At 41.0% G+C, this 19,431-nt stretch overlaps 1 protein-coding gene and 1 long non-coding RNA gene across 2 annotated transcripts in view; one reads left to right on the plus strand and one right to left on the minus strand.

Annotated features, from left to right (window-relative positions):
- The window catches only part of LOC140224452 (uncharacterized), a 43,290-nt gene extending 24,295 nt beyond the window's left edge, over positions 1-18,995 (minus strand). The window contains exon 1 of the long non-coding RNA XR_011899729.1: positions 18,503-18,995. This is a non-coding gene — a long non-coding RNA (uncharacterized lncRNA). The remainder of the gene's footprint in view (positions 1-18,502) is intronic.
- Positions 1-19,431, plus strand: part of jar (Myosin heavy chain 95F jaguar) — a 79,134-nt gene that overhangs the window by 24,621 nt on the left and 35,082 nt on the right. The gene's annotated exons all lie outside the window — the stretch shown is intronic.

Consider the following 19,431-nt stretch of genomic DNA (forward strand, 5'->3'; position numbering starts at 1 on the left):
TCCGTGGGAACCCATTATTCTTGGTCCCCGCTGCGTGCCCTGAGCCCCCTGGGGTCATCTTAGTTGCCCCATGGGTACCTGTGGGTATCTGTATTTACCCTATAGGGACTACCATTATTGATTCTCAAGAGAAATTCCACCCTGAGCAGTAAGTTGACCAAAGCAATACTGAAAAAAAAACTCTGACCGTGGAAGCCGTATTATACTTACGGGCTATATGTATAGACTTACCGTTCGCGTTCCGGGCTCAGAAACCAAAAATTCCGGGCGTAGCATCCGAAGCAATCAAAGCTACGGCTCCAGCACCCGGAACTTTCGGCCTCTGAGCTCGGAACAGTCGATATGTCCATATAGCCTGTAACTCCCCCCCCCTCAATAAGCAAACTTTTACATACAAAATGATTCAATACAGTAAATAATTAGGAGAAGACAAAAGGAGTTTGAGACAAAAGAGCGAGCAAGAGCAGTAACAAAAGAAAATTCAACTATTACCTATAACAAAGTATTCAAATACAAAATAACAGTCTAGAGGCGCCAATAACGCTCAATCAACTATGTGAAGAGAGCCCGGGTTTGCTGTTTGGCAATTCAACGGGAAGCGGGTTTATCGCCTTGTCTTTCAATACCAGTATCTCCCTAAAAATTTTGATACCGTAGACTCCAGCTTTCTCTCCACCCCATAAGTGAACAGGGTGTCTAGTATTTTTTAATTTTGAAAAATCCTGACATTTTACTGATTTTTCCTGATATTTTATAAAAAATTTCCTGATTTTTTCATTTCGAAAATTCCTGATATTTTCCTGATTTTTTTCGACTCCTGGCACGGTAGGCAAAAAGCAGTAAGACTTTCTCCGCTGAGGAGATTCGCGTAAGAAAAATTCCTGATAAAACGTCCAATTTTTCCGATTTTCCTGATATTTTCCTGATCGACCAAAATTCCTGATATTTTACGGGTTTTTCCGGTTTTTCCTGATGCTAGACACCCTGGAGTTAAACGCCTCAAAAATATTGAGTTCTAAGTATACTGAAAAGAAAATGGCACCGATGGAACATTTTGGAATGGAAAGATAAAACCTACGTTTATAATCTGCCGAGCACCTAGAATGCCTCATGAACCACAAGTTACAAGCAGTAGCAGAGCCAGGCCCGCGGCAACATTCCAAAATAGGACATGAAAAGGCAGAGTATGAACGAAAGCATGGAATCGACACACGTGAGGCATTAGTCATAACGCGCCTCGACTCGGTGGGTTCGTATCTGATTTCTCGTACACCCTCGCCCTCGCCTTGTGATGCGGGTCCCCGGGTAATTATTCCTGTTTCGGGTAATGAGTTTCCTTCTTTTTCCACGATCTTGTCTCGGTTAACTCAAGCGGGAAGCGCGAGGTCCGAGCCAGCCAGCAGCAGCGCATCTCGGTCTGCATATTCATAAATCCATGTCCGACTGCATCCACGACCACGAGACTGCCGCTCGCCGCTCCCGGCGAGACCGAGGACCGAGGCAAGGAGGAGACGCATGACGCGGTTGGCGCGTCGGCTCCGTTTGGAGCGTGTAATTGCTCTGCTAAATGTCATCGTGGCTTCGAAGCTGCCGTCCCGTGGATGATGATACCGTCCCCGACAGACTGCCGAGCGTACCTGGATGCCTGCGTTGCCAACGCAGGCCGCAATGCGAGGAAAAATTCAGCAGTCATACCTGACCTAGAGTCCCCTTATATTCCCGAAAAAAAAACTCCGTTCGTGGAAGTCGTACTTGCGGATATATAGACATACCGCCCGCGTTCCGGATTCAGAGGCCGAAAGTTCCGGACGTAGCACCCAGAGCAGTCACACTGAAAAAAATTCTCGCGTTTTTACCAGGTCCGTTGGTACCTTTAACATCTCACTTTTTTTACCAATTATTGGTAATTTTACCAAGACAGACTGGTAAGCTTACCTAAAAACCGGTATTTTTACTGTTTTTTTTTCAGGTAAGAATACCACTTTTATCGGTAATCCATTCCCGGTAACTTTGCCATTTTATCTCGGTAATTCTACCACAGTCGATAAAAAATATGGCGTTTTTACCAAGGTCCAGTAAAATTACCAAGAAAGTTCAATAATTTTACCGAGATTTCTCGGTAAAATTACCAATTCCATAAATAGTAATTTTACCAAGAAAAAACTGGGATCAAATAGAACCCTGAATTCTTGGTAATGTTACCTTTTTCTTAGTAAATACACCGAGACTTTTTTTCAGTGTAGGTGCCTTTATATTACCGAAAAAAACTCTGTTCGTGGAAGTCGTACTTACGGGATATATAGACATATCGCCCGCGTTCCGGATTCAGAGGCCGAAAGTTCCGGGTGTATAGCACCCGGAGCAGTCAAAGCTGGAAGCCGGAACTTCCGGCCTCTGAGCCTGGAACGGACGGTATGTCTATACAGCCCGTAACTTTTTTTTCAGTGATACGTGATGTATGTTGATGACACTGGGCTTCGGAGGGACTCTTAAGGCTCTGTCCACACGAGCACGGTTCTCGGAACAAGTTATAGCTGAGCTAAAGCTTATTAAAAAATCAGGAACCCGGAATCTCCTCTTCTGCCGCTTGGAGATCGTTCCGTTTTCAAAATTTGTGGAAATTTTAAGTACTTGTTGCTATATAGGTTTATGGCATTGCACATGAGCCGCCATTATTGACCTCTCGAATGACATACTTGAATCTTCAAATCATCATGATAATAGAGAAGCTTCCATTGATCAGATGATATAAACATCAGGAACACTTTTGGAACCAAAGATTTGAGTGTGCATTGGCAAATCGGCTGAAAGGAGGAAATATTCCATAGTTTTTCCCCAGGGAAATTCTGGAGAAGTGGAAGAAAACTTTGGGCTCAGGGAATGAGCTCCTGAAAATCAGTGAAAATCAGAAAAAAACCAGGGGAATCAGGGAATGAGCATGGTCAAGAATTGTAGACACCATGCCCTCAAGGTGCGGCAAGTTGAGCAAGTCGTAGTCGCCGCGTTGGGCGAGGGCCTTATTGCCGTACTCGTATCGAGGTGCCGCGCCGTACTCTTATGAGGACCCAGGAGGGGTGTTATGGACCCTTGCCGATCATCACCTGTTGTACACGTTGCTAATTTTGACGTAACAGAAGTCTACGATGAACTTTTTTTCGGATTGAATACTCAAAATTAGTTTAAAAGCAAGTAACAGGGTCCAGAAATACTGCTTGAGTAAAATACACTATGAACTGTACGAATAAATTTTCAACTTAATACTCTTCAATCTGATTTCATCGAATGTTGAGGGAATAGCAGTAATTCAGAGTACCAAATTAAAAATCATCAAAAATAATTTAAGTCAAAGGGAAATAAGTGACTAATACTTAGAAATAGTGGATTACACACACAACTTTTACACAACTTTTCGCTTAGTGTCTTTGATATCTCTGTAAAAGTTTTCAAACGTGACGTACAATATTTTTTTCCACACTTTTTTCAAGCCCTCATCCATGCATGTCCGAACATTGTCAGCCTCGTTACCATGGAAGCAAAGGGTCCCTCAAATAACACATACTTACATGAACAGGTGTCCGTTATGCTCGGGTGCGTCGGACACCACTATCGGACTGGACCGAACAGTTCGTTCGGTCAAATGAATAAAATAGGGGATGGCGAGATCACTCGCAGAGAGGGTGTGAGAACTCAACCTGCACCCTCATTTGCTCCTGAAGGTCAAAAATAAGTATGCTACACTGTTTGCAACTGAGGACTGTGTTGAATGACTGTAGAAAAATACTAATTGGAGTGAATATGTAGGTATATAGCCGCCTTTTAGCTTGATATGGGCATACAGGGAACCGGTGACCACTGCAACCCTATATTTGCATTCACGGTTGTGTGGACAAAGTAAAATACAATTTCGAATTGCAATTTCTTGAGTTATTGCAATTAGCGCTGTCTGAATGTGAGCAGTTTATTAGGTGTATTGAATTCTATGGGGGGCACATTTTTTTTTTTTCTGACAGTCTTCTAATAAAAGGTCGGAGAGCTCATAATCAATCGGCAAAATGCTCGGACAAAGAAAAATGAGAAAAAAAGGAAGAAAAAAATATATATCTCACGGAAAAATACGGTCAGTTGAAACAATCGCCCATTCAAGTTCCGTTAACTGTCCTCGGATAAATGGTTCGTAAGCACGTAGTGCTGTTCATTCAATCAGTCCTAGTTATTTTCTAGGGGTCACTGGAATCTCAGTTTAATGATTCGCGGCTGCTTTCCCATCAATTTACCTCAAAATCATTTGCTCGCACTATTTTGTCGCGTCATTTAGCAAAACAAAGACATTGTGTAATGGCTTAAAATCATTTCCCATTGACTGTGCTTCCTTGCGTACGATCGCGCAAAGTAACGTCGTTCAGCATTTTTAATTTTCTTCCAATTTTTTTTTTTTTTTTTTTTTTTTTTTTTTTTTTTTTTTTTAGCATCGTTTGTGGATGATTGACCCCAAAACCTCTGAGCATTTTGTACGTTTTTATTGGACTGAGAAACTTGGAAGTCAAAGATATTTTAATATTTGTCATTTTAAACTTTAGAAAAAAGATTTTAATCGTGATACGCGCAATATGATGATTTGCAGCAACCCTGGTAAAAATTGGCAGTAGAATGTGTGTTCCAAAATACTATAGACCTAAAGCCGGCTGTAAGATTTCCAATAGCTTCTGTAGCCGGCTGTACAATTTCTTATAGCCTTTTATAGCCGATGGCGACTAAGCAACAGCCAAACGATAAAGTTTATGCTAAACGTTACTAAATACGAATACTAGGACTTAGTTAGTTTTTGGACTACCGCTCTCTTTTTGTGCCGTAGTATCTTGATTTATTTTGCGAGGAAAGCTCCGTACTTTTAAAGGATGCCTGTCATTCCTAATATGTTGGAGCGTCTTCAATTTCTTATGATACTGTGCAATACCTCTGGTGTGAAATAGTTGCTTCAGATGTCGTGGCACGCTGCGGCGTGGCGGGCGGGCAGAGCGCGAAACGTGCAATGGCGCCTACAAACCTAACAGGGATACTTCACGCATTGCGCAATGCGTGAAGTATCCCTGTTAGGTTTGTAGGCGCCAGTGCGTCGCCGCTCCGCTTTGTGTTAGGCTCTAATATTTAATCCCGCGGAGTCAGCGTTTTTCAACTCATGATTCAGAAATGTTTGCACACTCTGTATGGATTATTCTCATTTTAATTGATGAAAAAAATGTGTTTTAAAGGAAAATATAATGTGTGTTTTGTAAACATTAAGGTAGTTCAGTAAAAAACTTATGATTTCCAAAGCACACGCATTTCTACACAATTTCTTATAGACTTTTATAGCCAATGGCGATAAAGTATGTAAAGCCTGGCGATAGAAACTATAGCCCGACTATATACTTTTTTATAGCTTCGTATTAGCCTGGCCATATGATTTGCTCCGCTTCCTGCAGCCAGCTATATGATTTTCTATAGCCTTTTTTAGTCGGCTATAAGAACTCCTATGGTATTTTGAAACGCAGCTCCTATCGCCAATTTTTACCAGGGAAGTAAGTAAAAATAAGTGTTTTGATTTGTTTCTTGTGCGGGTCTCCAAGAAAAAAAATGAATGAACAAAACATTCGATATAGTCATTTCTACCAGAACGCACTATTGGCAAAGGTAGAACTTTAAGTGAAGGAAAGACGAATTCCAGCATCCGCAGCTAAATGAGCAAATAACGAGCGTTACTCACAAAGCACCAAAAGAAAAACCCAAGGCAAAATTTGATGATGCACCAACAGGAGGACCACCGAAAACTAAACTGCAGAGGAAAACGAGGCGTAAGAAGAAAGCGTGAACGTAAATAAACATCGGAGAAAATCCACGAAGCATCATCGCGTCACCGTGGCTCATCGTAGTTCCTGCTGGACGTTGCCATGAAAAACGGAAAATGAAGCCATGCTCGATTTTCATACAGTTCTTCAGCTGTATTTCTCTCGTATTCTCTCAGATTTTTTTTGAACGCTGTGATACATACTACCGTTCTAAGGAAGAACGCCGTATGAACATTCAAGAGTTGCCTAATTTCCTTCCATAAAATGTTTATTTTTGAGGTAATGTATGAACATTTTCCCTTGAAATTTTCAGAAACTTAAGGTGGAATTGCGAACAGAATAATCTTGAAAATTGGAAGGAAAATATTACTAAGTTTACCGGGAAATTCGTGTTTTATCAACGGAAATTCGGCAACGTCTGAAGGCTCATACTGCGTTCTTCCTTAGCACGGCAGCTTACCGCAAAGCAAAAGGCTTTGATATGCATATCGATGGCCAACAAACAATACCGCCCATGTGCAAACTGCCAATTTGCAGAACGAAGGGAAAACTTCGACATTTTTTTTTTTTAATTTTAAGGTCAGATTTGCAGTTTTTCATGCATTACAGCGTCTTTGAAGCACTCCTTTACAGAATTGGGAAAAAAAACTAAAATTATTAGCTCGCCTATTTTATACTGTAGAATGCGGCAAAGTTGCTAACTTATTTTTTCCAAACAGGTGGGTAGTAGTTTTCGTATCCTAAGACATTGTGTAACACAAAACATACTCAAATCCTAGATTTGCCCTTGGCCAGGTATGACTTACATACCGAAACCTAACTAAGTGCTCGCGCATTTACACCTGTCCGTACTTGTTACACAATAAGAAGCATTAAAGTTTGTTACTCAATTCAAAGCGCAAATTTTCTTGGTTCGCTGGTTGCACTGCTGTATTATCAGTGCACCTTCCTCACTCCAAATCTCCAAGTGGCTTCCCTGTTCAAAATCTGTAAAATTAATTGTCCAAACGATGATGACTCGGAAGCGAACTCATTGGGTTCTCTCCTCATTTTCCTTCCGCTGTTTTCCCTGTTTTATGCACTTTCACTATTCGGGGCTTCTGCTCTGTAAAAGTGGCACGAAGCAGCGGAATTATTCACTGAAGCTCCGTTAATAGAAAATTAAGTATAGACTCATGCCACCGATGACTATCATTTTTACAGAGCACTTTGCAGTGGATTTTCAACTCGTCAAGAAATATAGCAAGAAAGTTGTTGTCGTACTGCAATGCCTGTTGGTAGTGTTGGTAATATATGTGGTGGGATACTGCTGTAGTATGTTTGAGTGATGAAATTTCTAAGTGTTACCACAATATAACATTATACGGGTCAATTTGGAAAACAATTGTGAAGGTCAAACTCTGTCAATTCTGAAGGGAAAATTCTGTTCATGCTTACTGCTCATCTTCCAAACTTTTGTAAGTTTTTTTTTTCTTGGTCAAGAGCAGGGCCGGATTTAGGGGGTGGTCACATGGGCCGCGGCCCATGGCAGCAAATTTAGGGGGCGGCAAATTTTGAAAAATTTTCAGATGTAGGTATATAAAAAAAAATCGGATTCAGAAAAAAAATTACGAACTAGAAAATGCCATAAAGTCTCTCATTTCCTGAGAGTAAAGGTATGGTAATTTCTAATTTTGTCGTCTTTCGGTGATACAAGAAACAGCACCTTTAATTAGTCGAGTTAAGAGAGAAACCAAACACGCAATTTGGCCTGGAACGGCGCGCCGCAGAGAGCAATGATAACGAAGACTTCACATGAAAAGAAGAAGCTCTCTACGCGGCGGTCGGCACGTAACACATATTAGCGCCTACAAAACTGCATGAATACTTCACGCATTGCGTCAAACACAGCGGTCCGCAGCGGTCGCGTCGGCGTGAAACGCATAGCGCCTACAAGACTGTAGGAATACTTCACACATTGCACCAAACACAGTGCGCTCAGCGCGGCGCGGCGGCGGAAGTTAAGATTATTGAACCGCATTCATGTTTTTTCTTTCATAATTTTGTCGTTCATTTCTTATAAATGGAAGGCGTTGTCCAAACAGCGATAGGTTTACGAGACTTAACTTTCGCGCTAAGTTCCGTGAACTTTTGCTAGTAGTGTTGACAGGGCTTTCGCAAAAAATGTGTCCATCACGATTTAACGCGTCTTATGCACCCCTCTCCTCCCCCTTCGGCATGTTCTCTTGATGGTTTTTATTGATGTTTCAAAACGAATGAGAAGGGGGCGGCAAAATACAGGCGGCCCATGGGCGGCAAGTAGGTAAATCCGGCCCTGGTCAAGAGCACGCCTGACATTTAAATTCTTTGGCAATGTACCAGTTTCATGAGACATTTTGCGATTCCTGGGAAAGTCGGGAATGTTCATTTACAAATTTTCCTAGAATGAAGGTAATACTGTCGCAACATGACGGCTACCTTCCTCTCATAATAAACTTCAGAAAGGTTTGTTTTCGGGTTCGGATTTCCAATCTTATAAGAAAACCTCAACTCTAAGCTAGGAAGTAAAATTTTCTTTGAACATAAAACGTTTGAGTCGGATTCGGGGGATGGTTATGTCGGTAAATCAACTCAATAAATTGAATATGCTCACAACCAAGCGCTGCTTAGCTGAACTCAGCAAACAAATCGCATAGTAGTAGAAACACACCACCTGATAACCCCCCCCCCCCCTCCATTGCACCTTGAAAGTACTCATCGTTCCTTTATGAATCACTCAATAAAAGTACTCTGTGATTGACGTTGATGAATTTTCCGTGGGAAGCTTGTCCGTTCCCATATTCGGGACAGGGACAAAACAAAGCTGACGGGTGCAGAATTGATATGCATGACGTAATCGAGTAGGACTTTCGGCAAATAAGCTGCGGCTGATTCTATATCAGAGTGGAGACACAGGGGCAATAGTGTGAGGAAATAACACCCCTCTTCACTCGAGGAAGATAAAATGAAAGATAATATTATCTTGAGAACACTTTTTGAACGCGACGGTTTTTTCGTCGAATTTTTTTGTATTTTTCAACCCCTAAATATTTGAGGAAATTTATAACCCACTTATGATGGTCTTAAACGAATGTTCTCAAAATTATTATTTTGCCCATCTTTATTTCCTTATAATTACGGGGTAAGAAAATCTAGGAACTTATATTGGATATTTTTATACATTTATATGTTTTACAGCGTAAACATCACATTGAACAGACCAAAACCCTCATCTAAAAGTTAAAATAAAAAAAAAATGTTTCTTGACCTTAAACAATCAGGTAAATCAAATTTTTTATCGACAGCGAGAATGATCGTGATCAGTTGTTTGCAATCCATGTAGAATCTGAACTGAGCGTGTGTAAAGGCCATCTGAATAATAGAGTTACTCTGTAACCCGAGATCTTTACTTGTTGTGTTAGATCATTGTTTTCTTTTCTTCCCCTCCGAAGAGAAAAATTTTAAAGCCCAAATGTGAATGAAGTGGAACACTTCAACTGCATTCAAATTTTATCGAGTTATACGCATGGAGTGAAACAGGATCCTCACAAGAAAGACAGTGTGACGTGTGTAGCCCACAAGTTTGACGAGTTGTCGTCATCGATCTGCTAGTAGTAGGAGTTCTATTTCCTACCCCACAATTATATTCCACACGTCACTGGCGTCCTTAAATGAAGACAAATTACTTGTCTCGTACATGCTAACAATAGAATAGGTAAACTTTCTTATCGTCTCATTTTTTAGCCATTTTTCCCTATTTATTTGTGTCCTTTCCTTCTTCTTGTCCGTCCGGCATCGACCTTTTTGTAGACTCGATGGATTTTGATAGTGGACTTTTTCAAAGACCGTATTAGAGGTCGGTGATATTGTATTTTCATCTTCACTGTGGCTATCCAGCCGCGGCGCGCGGCGCAACATACGCGCTGCGCGCTTTTCGGTTTCGGTGCGGGCGAGAAAAATTAGAGCGCCTTCAAGTTTCTTTTATGCAACACGCGCATCCTTAGACCACGAATAGTTGCATTCAGGCGCCGTGATGAACTTAGCCTCTTTCCACGCGTCCATCGGCTGTAAAACCATGAGAAACGGAAAACAATTCTATGTCGAAGGTGAGGTTTCCAAACCACGTATCTCGATTTGCGACGTTGCAACTCTCCTGTCACATTTTACTTCCCAGGGATCCTCTCCTCTCTGCACTCAGGAATGGAATGTCAAATTTTGAAGAACAGCGAAAGTACCCTGCCCAGCCTAGCCGCCATGTGCGAGTCGAGAGCGATTAAGTTTTAATTTGCAGCGGCACGTCGTAACCTTGATGACGATAAGTCTCCCTCTCGTGCCAATCGAATTTCGAGTGCTTTATGGCATGACTCCGCGCGCAAGTTCTTGACATTGGTTCAGCTCGGTGGAGTTGCCGTTTCGAGAGGCGGGTATTCGAATCATTATACGCAGTTGTATCGGACAACCTCAACGGTTTTAAATTTTTAAAACGGCAACATCTTTCTCGCTCTGCCGCACAGTGGATCGAGTCAATTAGAGAGGTTGGACACAAATTTTCTTTACTAAAACTGCAAAATTTGATGTTTCTTTGGACGTATTTCTGTCAAACGGAACCAAGCGCCAATTGGACTGCATTTTGCAATTTGGACCTATAAATTCTGGCTCATCTGAAAAAACTTTTATGTGCATAGGGAAACTAATGGCACATACGTTGTTTTTAAACCGGGCCGGAATTTACAGGTCCAAATTGCAAAACGCAGTCCAATTTGAGTTCCTTTTGAGGAATTTAGAATCCCGGATAGCGCGTTCTGTCAAACGGAACTAAGCGCCATGGAAAAGCATTGCGAGTATAGGAACGAATGAGCCCGACGCCCGGTTCCGCCGCCAATCTTACCCCGATGGCGCTTAGAGTCCCTTTATACTGAGAGTCAAGACAACACCCTTCATGGAGTCACAAACGGGAATAAAGATTACAGAAATTGAACGTTTTTCGTAATCTTTGATCGGCCCATTCTCGAATTCCTTTCTTCGTTCCTTCCCTCATTCCGTTTGTTCCTTGCCGAACCCGTAATTCCCCGGTCCATTCCAGATTATAATCTTTGCAATCGGTGAAACTGTAATCTTTATTCCCGTTTGTGACACTGTGAAGGCCTAAAATACGGGAACCAATCAGAAATGGATTCAAATTGTCTTGACTCTCAGTATAAAGGGACTCTAATGGCGCTCAGTTCTGTTTAACAGAAATACGTCCATTTCGTCACATTTTAAATTTTAAGGGGTGGTTCTTGAAGAAAATTTCACGAAGACTCCAACGGAACCACTTTTAGAATCTCAAAGTTTTGTATAAACGGCGTTATAAGCGTTTAAAATTTCCAAATTTTGTCCGACTTCTCCTGTTGACTCGATCCATTGTGTGCCGTCGTAAGTGGCGAGGATCCCGCCCGCTTCGGTTATGAAATTGAGATATTGTCATTGCCCCGACGACCGACGCGACGCGACGTGACGAGACGTGAACGAGCTGTTAATAAGTTTTGTCGAACCGGTCGCTACACCGAACCTGCCCTGCCCCACTGTCACCTCTATTGAAGTCTAGCTGAGGGGTCCAAAAAATGTGTGACCTGCCACTTAGGAATAAGTGAAGCCTGGTGTCTTGGACCTGCGAGATAACTCCCAGCGGGCTTATTGTTGAAATTGATAGAGAAAGCTGTAGACAAAGAAGACAAAACGACGGTGAAACTACCAAACCACGTATCTCGGTTTGCGACGTCGCAGACTTCCTGTTATACTTTATTTTTTAAATGAAAAACTACTTATCGTCCAGTCTTGAAAATTTCTGTGATTTTTCCTCTTCTTGCGGAGAAAATTCTGTGAAAATTTCAAGGAATGATATTGATTTGGTCTACTTTAAAAAAATAAAATGCGAGCGTAGATTTTTAAACACCGCAAACGAGATACGTGGTTTGGTAGTTTCACCGTCGAAAAGGGATATGGAGGGATCCCATTGGTAGAAGTGGGTATTTCCAATTGACATAGGAGGTATAGGTAGCTAAACTAGCTAATGGCAACCCACGAGAGACCCTCCAGTTATTCCATCATTATTCCCTTAGTTTATGGATACAATCACCCATTTCAACCAATGGGATCGCTCCATACTTCTTGAATATCAATTTCAACAATCAGCCCGCAGGATAGTCAATAACTTTCACCATCCAGATTTTGATTTTTCCGTCATCCCTTACGGAAGAGATTCGTCCTCTTCATTCATAATATCATGGTGGTAGTCAAGGTGGTAGTCATGGTGGTAGTAAGGAGATATCCTTCCGGTACACTGTCTATCATCTGCGGAAAATTCCACTCATTCGTACGACCGTGACAAGAATACTTTAAAGTTTATGCAAAGATTCAAGTGGCCGATTGTGTTATCACGTCATTTGCTAAAAAACTTGGTTTGATAATCCTGACACTCACTGTCTGAGAAATAATTAAATCCTTTTACAGCTGTTCACTCTCACTTTTTTCAGTCCACCTGCGATGCACTCATATTTAATCGATACTCAACACTTACCTACACACTCGGCCTCAGAAATCGGATTCAAGCATAAGATTTAGATTAAATCCATATTCTCTCTCTCCATCTTATTATTTTCCATTTAAGCTTCGTCGACAACAGCCGTAAATCTAAAATTCCTCTTTCCCACAACCTAACGCAAGGCTAGCCTGGTCTATCTTTTACGGTAAAAATATCAAAAAACTTAGATAAAAGTCACATTTCTGTATCCTTACACACCGTGACCTTACGAGCTTTGGGCAGAGGGTTAGCCAAAAAAGGGTATAAGGTTTACAAGAAAGCTCCTTTCTCTTGAAACGAGTCCGTGATTTATTGCCCGAAAATGCTTCTTTTTCTACGATTTTTGGGCTTCTATTTCTTCTAAGCTCCCATGAAAAATGTTTGGCCTCAGTCCTACTTTGAAAATGCTTGACTGCACCTCCGGCCTTTCCTTTTACCTCTATATTTTTGTAAACCCATGCAGAATCACCAATGATCCTTGAGCGCTGGATTCACAAATGCTTACTTCTTCCAGCGAATGAGCAGTTCTTCGTAAAATTGACTTCCTCAGCCATAGAGTACAATAGAGTCGCAAAGTACTGGATCGCCGATGAAGTCACTTTTCGAGGCTGTTTTGTCCAGTTTTCCGGAGACTAGTGTGCGGCGACTAGCGATGAAGCATACGCAGAGACTCGCGCTCAGCGCTCCCCACTCCCGACAGTCCCGACTCGGCTCCGTTCGTCGGCTAGACACACACTGAACCAGCTAAAATAAGTAGGCCGGTAATAAGTCTGAAATTGAGTCCGTATATGAATATTATCTCGGAGTAACATACATTAATGGATTCATTATGGCTTTGAATATCTATTTCAAGCAAAATTTGCACAAATTAATACCGATGGAATTAAAAAAAGTCGAAAAAACACAAGCAGTCGTTGATTTCTCCATAAGCCACCGTGTTAAAAAATGCCGGTTGGTTCACACTTGGTATAAGTCAGAAATTAAATCCCAATATGAATATTATCCAGGAGTAATATACATCAATGGATTCATTATGGCTTTGACTACCTTTAAATAGCAAAATTTGCAAAAATTAATGCTGATTGAATTATAAAATACCTAAAAAACCCAAGCAATTCTTGATTTCTCCATAAGCCGCCGTGTTACAAAATGCCGTTGGGTTCGCAAATGGTTCACTATTTTCGGAGCACACGTGGCTCGGAAACGCCTGTTAATGGATTGGCTTCATCGGCGCTCCAGTACTTTGCGACTCTATTGTACTCTATGTCCTCAGCCGACTATTAGCTATGTTTATGCGAGCCTCTTAACCTAACTTCAATCGAAACCTGAGTTTGAAACCAAGGTTCAAATCACGGCATAAACGATACGGAACTAACGAAATGTAGGTTTCCGAAATTTGTGTTTGAAACCTTATTTTACACTAAAGACTAGGTTTTCGCACTCCGCATAAACGAACCGGAGGTTGAAATTAGTTGAAATTCGACTTCAAATGCGATTTTCAGGTGCGCGATCGGCAATATGGCGGATTTATTATCATAACGTTCGTAAACAACTGGTGCTTATCCCACGATTTAGCGTTAATTTTGTCATTATTCAACATTTTTTACAATCATAATTTTACTATAATTGTTGCTTAAGCACTTTCACGTGATTCCTTCAGTTATATGTGGCTTACTTATCCTTATTTAGCTAAACGTAGGACGTTATTTTCTAGTGAAGGTGTTTAGTGTCAGATGGAATCCAGGCTTATTACTGCTTTTCCAGATAATTCTTGCAACTCTAATCAACATTTTATGACTACAGAAGCAAAGCAAGCAAAGAGCTTTACAGGCTACAATTGAGTAATAGCCTTACCTACCAGTTCATCATCTGCGGAGAACTTTTTTACTGTATCCAAACGATTTGCCTAAGATTTCAAGATAAGGCACCATGCTTCCCTTTAAGTAGTGCACCGAATTTTTTCATTTCAATCTACCGATTAAATCTAAAATCTGATCCAGTCAGAGCTGCATAGCTCTTGAATTTGTGTGTTATCCGTGTATCTATTTCCTGGTTGTCCTACTGGAAGTGTGACTCCAGCCACAACCGTGACCTGCTGACTTATTTCTTTGATCCAATCTCTTGTAAATGATGACTCAAATTCTGAAGCCATCATTTATTGAAACTAGTTCAAAGTTATTGCTCCAAAGTATCGTCACTCTTCTCATACTGATGCAGAAGGAAGGAGATTCTTCGGTGAGTGCTCTGTGATCTAAGATTTTCAATTTGAGATAAGAATAAGGTTTTTATTGAGGCGTGTAACAATTTTTGGTCGTTGAACCACTTGTCATAATTGAGTTTTGGCGTTAGAGATGCATCAACTGTGGAAAGTGGCTCTGCCTGTGCAAAAATATCTTGTGACAGCAGTGAATGTTAGTAAATGCGCTTTACAGATAGACTGAGAGCTCCAGATTCCAATCTAACTGAATTATTAAATTCAGAAGGATTTTTGAATTGAGTTCATATCGAATCTCAGTAGGAGAATAATATACAGTCTAAGCGAAAGAATATCAATGGTAAGGTTGGGTTTGTGTCTTAGATTAGTGAAATGCAATGGCAGGTTCTGAAATCTTGTTTGTCAGTTGCTCTTTAAGTACATGAGTCACCTTTGAAAATCAAGTTTAAGGAAAACACACATAGGTAGGCAAACAGTGGTAGGTAGCTTGCCTATTTTCTTCCTGTCTTGCTCATGGACTCGGAGAGCAGTCGGAAAGAGGGGTGCGAGAAACAGGATTTCAGCGCGTGTCTCTGGGAATGTGGAAATTCAGAATTTGTGAAGCGTCACCAGTTTGTTGAGATTGTCACCGTCCATTGCCTCAAGAGGATTTAGACGCTTCTGCTTCAGCGATACATTGTTGACCTATCAATATCTGCTTATTTTGATCATATCGTGAAGGAGGAATTCCCATAAGTATATCCCGATTCTTTATTTGTTTCACTACAATAATGGCAGACACACAATCTTTACAACAGCATGGAGTGAAGGTGCGGTGCTTTACTGGATTAGCACTCCTACACTTTCAATGCCTATATCTAAGTACCTATTGTAAGATCATTAGAAGCTCAATCAACAACATGATGAATTTCTGCGCCTGCCATAATTATTTTTAACATCACTAAAAATTACCTATGGCAACTTTTCTGAACTCAGAATATAAGCTCGAGCATGATTTGGAGGGTTGTTGAGATTAGGTATTCATTCAATTTTAAAGATGAACGTGAAATGATGAAACATCTACTGTCATTTTTCCAACTGTTGCTCAGAAAGTCAGTAAAGGCTTTTCTAGTGAAGATGAAGCCTCCGCTTATATATTGTGGAAAAATTGAACATACACAGGTTAAAAGAGTAATACCTAATAATTTATTGAATCAATTCATAGTGGAAAAATGAAGTATAGCTTGTGAAAATGGCGCCAACATGAAATTCAAGTTCAATCGAAAATATGCGCATAAACAGCGCCAAAATCGGAAAGTTTGATTTCCCGCGAAAGTCGGGTTACAGCGCCCGCATAAACCCGACGGAGGAAACTTGCATTACAAACTCGGGTTTCATGAAACCCCGGTTTCGAGCCTCGCATAAACGTAGCTATTGATTTTTGTCACCGAGATCTTTTTAATACCCGTTCTGCCCACTTTGGCAACTCTTAAATCTCTTAACGCGAGACCGATCGGTGAAGACTGGAAGTCAGGAACGAAGAGGCCAGTGCCAATGACACATCGCTCGCGGCCCACGCTACAGACTTGGGTCGTGAGATGAGATAATACCATTAGCCCAGTCCGGTATCGTCTCATAATGTCGTCATATTCGGCAGTTGAACGGCTTCCTTTGGGCTTCCGTGCCCTTAAGGGTTGAATCCCTCCGAAACAGTTCGAGCTCATTGTCAGCTCCATGTTAAATGACGACTTCCAAGTTGGCCAGACTTAAGTGGTATGATATCATAGTCGGTATGCCAAAATTCAAAGACTCCAAAAACGATTCAAAAATTCAGTTTTAAAAAATTAGTTCACAAGGCTAAATTCACCATTACAATATTGTTACAGTATTTTCTCGGGAAATTAATGGTATTCATTTTGTTTCTTATTATAGTTTCATTTTAAAATTTTAATTTTGATGCTTTTAACTTTGATTTCGTTCCCGATAGTGCGCAGTGCACCTGCACCCACCTCCACCATTTTACTATTTTGAGTGTTTGCAACACTATCATAATTTTTTCAAAAACTTTGTAAACCATGAACTATCGTTTAGACAGTAGTGATAATTACCAACTAGGTGTATATTTGATCCGAATTCAGCAAAAAGGAATGACATTTTCGGCTTAAATTAGAAATGAAGAATTTGCCATGATTTTTCACAGCATGACCGAACTTTTTTCTCGATATATTTCGATGGGCAAAGTGCAAAACCTCGTATCTCCATTGCACTGTTTCAAGATACCCGCTCTTGTTTTATTTTTTCGACCAGGAAGAAGCCAACTTTTTAGCTTGGAATTTATACAGAATGTTTTGCTCGTAGATTACGTTGGCTAATGTTTTCCAAAGAAAAAACAAAATTTGACAGGAAGTCTACAACGTCGCAAACGGAGAAACGTGGTTTCGCACTTTTGCCATCAGAGACTCTGTTATCGGAACGAGAATATGTTCCACCTACAAACCGCCTGCCCGCCTATTGGGAGCGGACCCATACTGGTTACGCCTGCCGAACGATCTGTGCATAAAATATGTAGTAATAAATATATATATTCACTCACCAGAGACAAAGTTTCCTTTTCTTCGTAGGAAATTAGTATAAATATCCTGGGTTTCTGCGACGTGCCCGGGTAGTTTTTAAAAGCAGGTTTGACAACCGTGCACCACCTTGGCTCTTCATTTCCACCGACACAGATTTCATCTTCCACCGCAGATGCAAATCAAACTCATCGACCATTGCGGAGGTGGGCGCGCTCCTTGTCAATTGAATTCGGTACCATCCGCAGTTCTGAGAGTTAAATTCTCTTGAGATTTTTTTTATCTCTCAGTTTCAATTTAATCGTCCTATATCCTCCGAAAAGTAGATTGATTGTCTTTTATGGCGGGGGCCTATCTTTGGTAGAATTTTTTTTACAATAGTGATGTATCTACAATGGAAGCAAAGAGATGTTTAAATATTATAAAATCCTCCTGGAACCTTGTTTTGCCATCTTTTTTTTGAAAAAACCTGGAGCAAAACCGAATGAAACCATAATTTAACCATTTGAGGGAGACGTTTTTCGGACGATAGAACGTAACAACATTCTAACTTGAAAATGTTTCAGTCGTAACTACATTTTCAGTGGAAAACATACAGCATTGCAAAATCTCTACAATCCTGGGATCCTAGGATTGCAAGCTAGCGGTGTGTACTGTTCGAAAATGGTGTACACCGGGGTAGGTTCGATACCAAGAAAATACGACTACTGTACGACTTGAGCGCGCACCGTGATTTACGCGCAATGCATGAAGTATCCTGCTGACTTGTAAGGCGCTAAACTATGCGCTGCCCGCACCGTGCTGTACGCGCAATGCATGAAGTATCTTGCGGTTTTGTGAGGCGCTACTATGAAAATCCCGCATTGAAATTTAAAGTAATTGAAAAGCATTTAATCTAGTAAAATAAAATTGTATAAAATCAAATTAAGATGATTTGCAATATAGTAAGAAAGGTCATCATGATAATTCGAGTGAAGAAAAGAAGAGGGCGTCTCAAGCTAATAGGATGTAAAGTTTTGACACAACTATTCCCACTCCAAGGATGTCTGCGTTGCACATAATATAGAAATGAATGCGGCGTTCAAGTCGTTATTGCCCGCACGACAATAGACGCTGTGCGTTTTATTCCAGAAAAGAATGACCGAGGATCATGATCAGAAAGAAACCATAAAATCAAATAATTTAACAATTAAAGACTGCCTTTGAAAGCAAATGCTGACAAAGTTCACGAAAACCAAGTTCAAAAGCATCGTTGCATACTGAGATTCGCGGTCCGGCAATTTCGCCATCGATAAGTTACCTAAATCTAATTACCCACCCATGTTTCATTTACCTTACGCGTTGATTATGCACCTCTGTGTGGCAGTGCTTATTGAAGAAATTGCGACAACTAGCTTATCTTAAGTATTGTTAGATGGAGCTATTTCACGACTGCACCGCACTGCACCATCGACAGGGTGATTGGTGTAATTGAGGTGCTGTTTAAAGCCCCGCTACTTAACGTTTCCAAAGCGACATCCGGTCGTGGTCGGGGGCCACGCAACTCCCGTAAGACCACGGAGACTGCGATTCAACCGCCCACTCCAACATAAAATTTCGCGAGAAACGCGATGATCCCACCAGTATTGTCTCAAGGCAATTCTGTAGCTCTGAAAAGCTTTTAAAGGCGAGTCTGAAATGACGCATTTGTGTATTATCGGTGCAAGTAGAGGCAGGGTCGAATTTGCCATGAGGTCACGTAAAACTGCGAATAAAGTTAATTCATGCTTTATGCTGTTATGATATAAAACCACCGCCCGCCGCGCTGTGTCGCTAAATTTTCCCTCCAGTCTCTAGGCGTAGCTAGGCCATTTTGCTGGGGGGGGGCCTGGCCCCCCACCACCGGGGGGTCTGGGGGGTATGGAATACCCCCCAGGTCAGCGGGGGGTCCGGGGGGCCTCCCCCGGAAAATTTTTGAAATTTTAACTCTATTTGAGCGCATCTCGAGGCACTTGTGGCGTTAATCTTCCTTCAATTTCTGCATAAAATTCACCCAGTTTTATGCATTTTAAGGTTAAAATACTTTGAAATTGTTGCATTCAACAGGTTATTCCATTTATTTTCTCACTTTTAACCACTCATTTGTGTGAAAATTGCGAAATAAATGTTTAGTGAATGCCAGAATCATTGTTCTGTATTAGGAAAAGCCCATGCAAAGTAAAATATAATATAATGAGCAAGACGTAACTATGAACGAATGAGCATTTGTCATGTACCAAAAAA

The sequence above is a fragment of the Bemisia tabaci genome, chromosome 4 (assembly GCF_918797505.1).
Source record: "Bemisia tabaci chromosome 4, PGI_BMITA_v3".
NCBI classification, from domain to species: Eukaryota; Metazoa; Arthropoda; class Insecta; order Hemiptera; family Aleyrodidae; genus Bemisia; species Bemisia tabaci.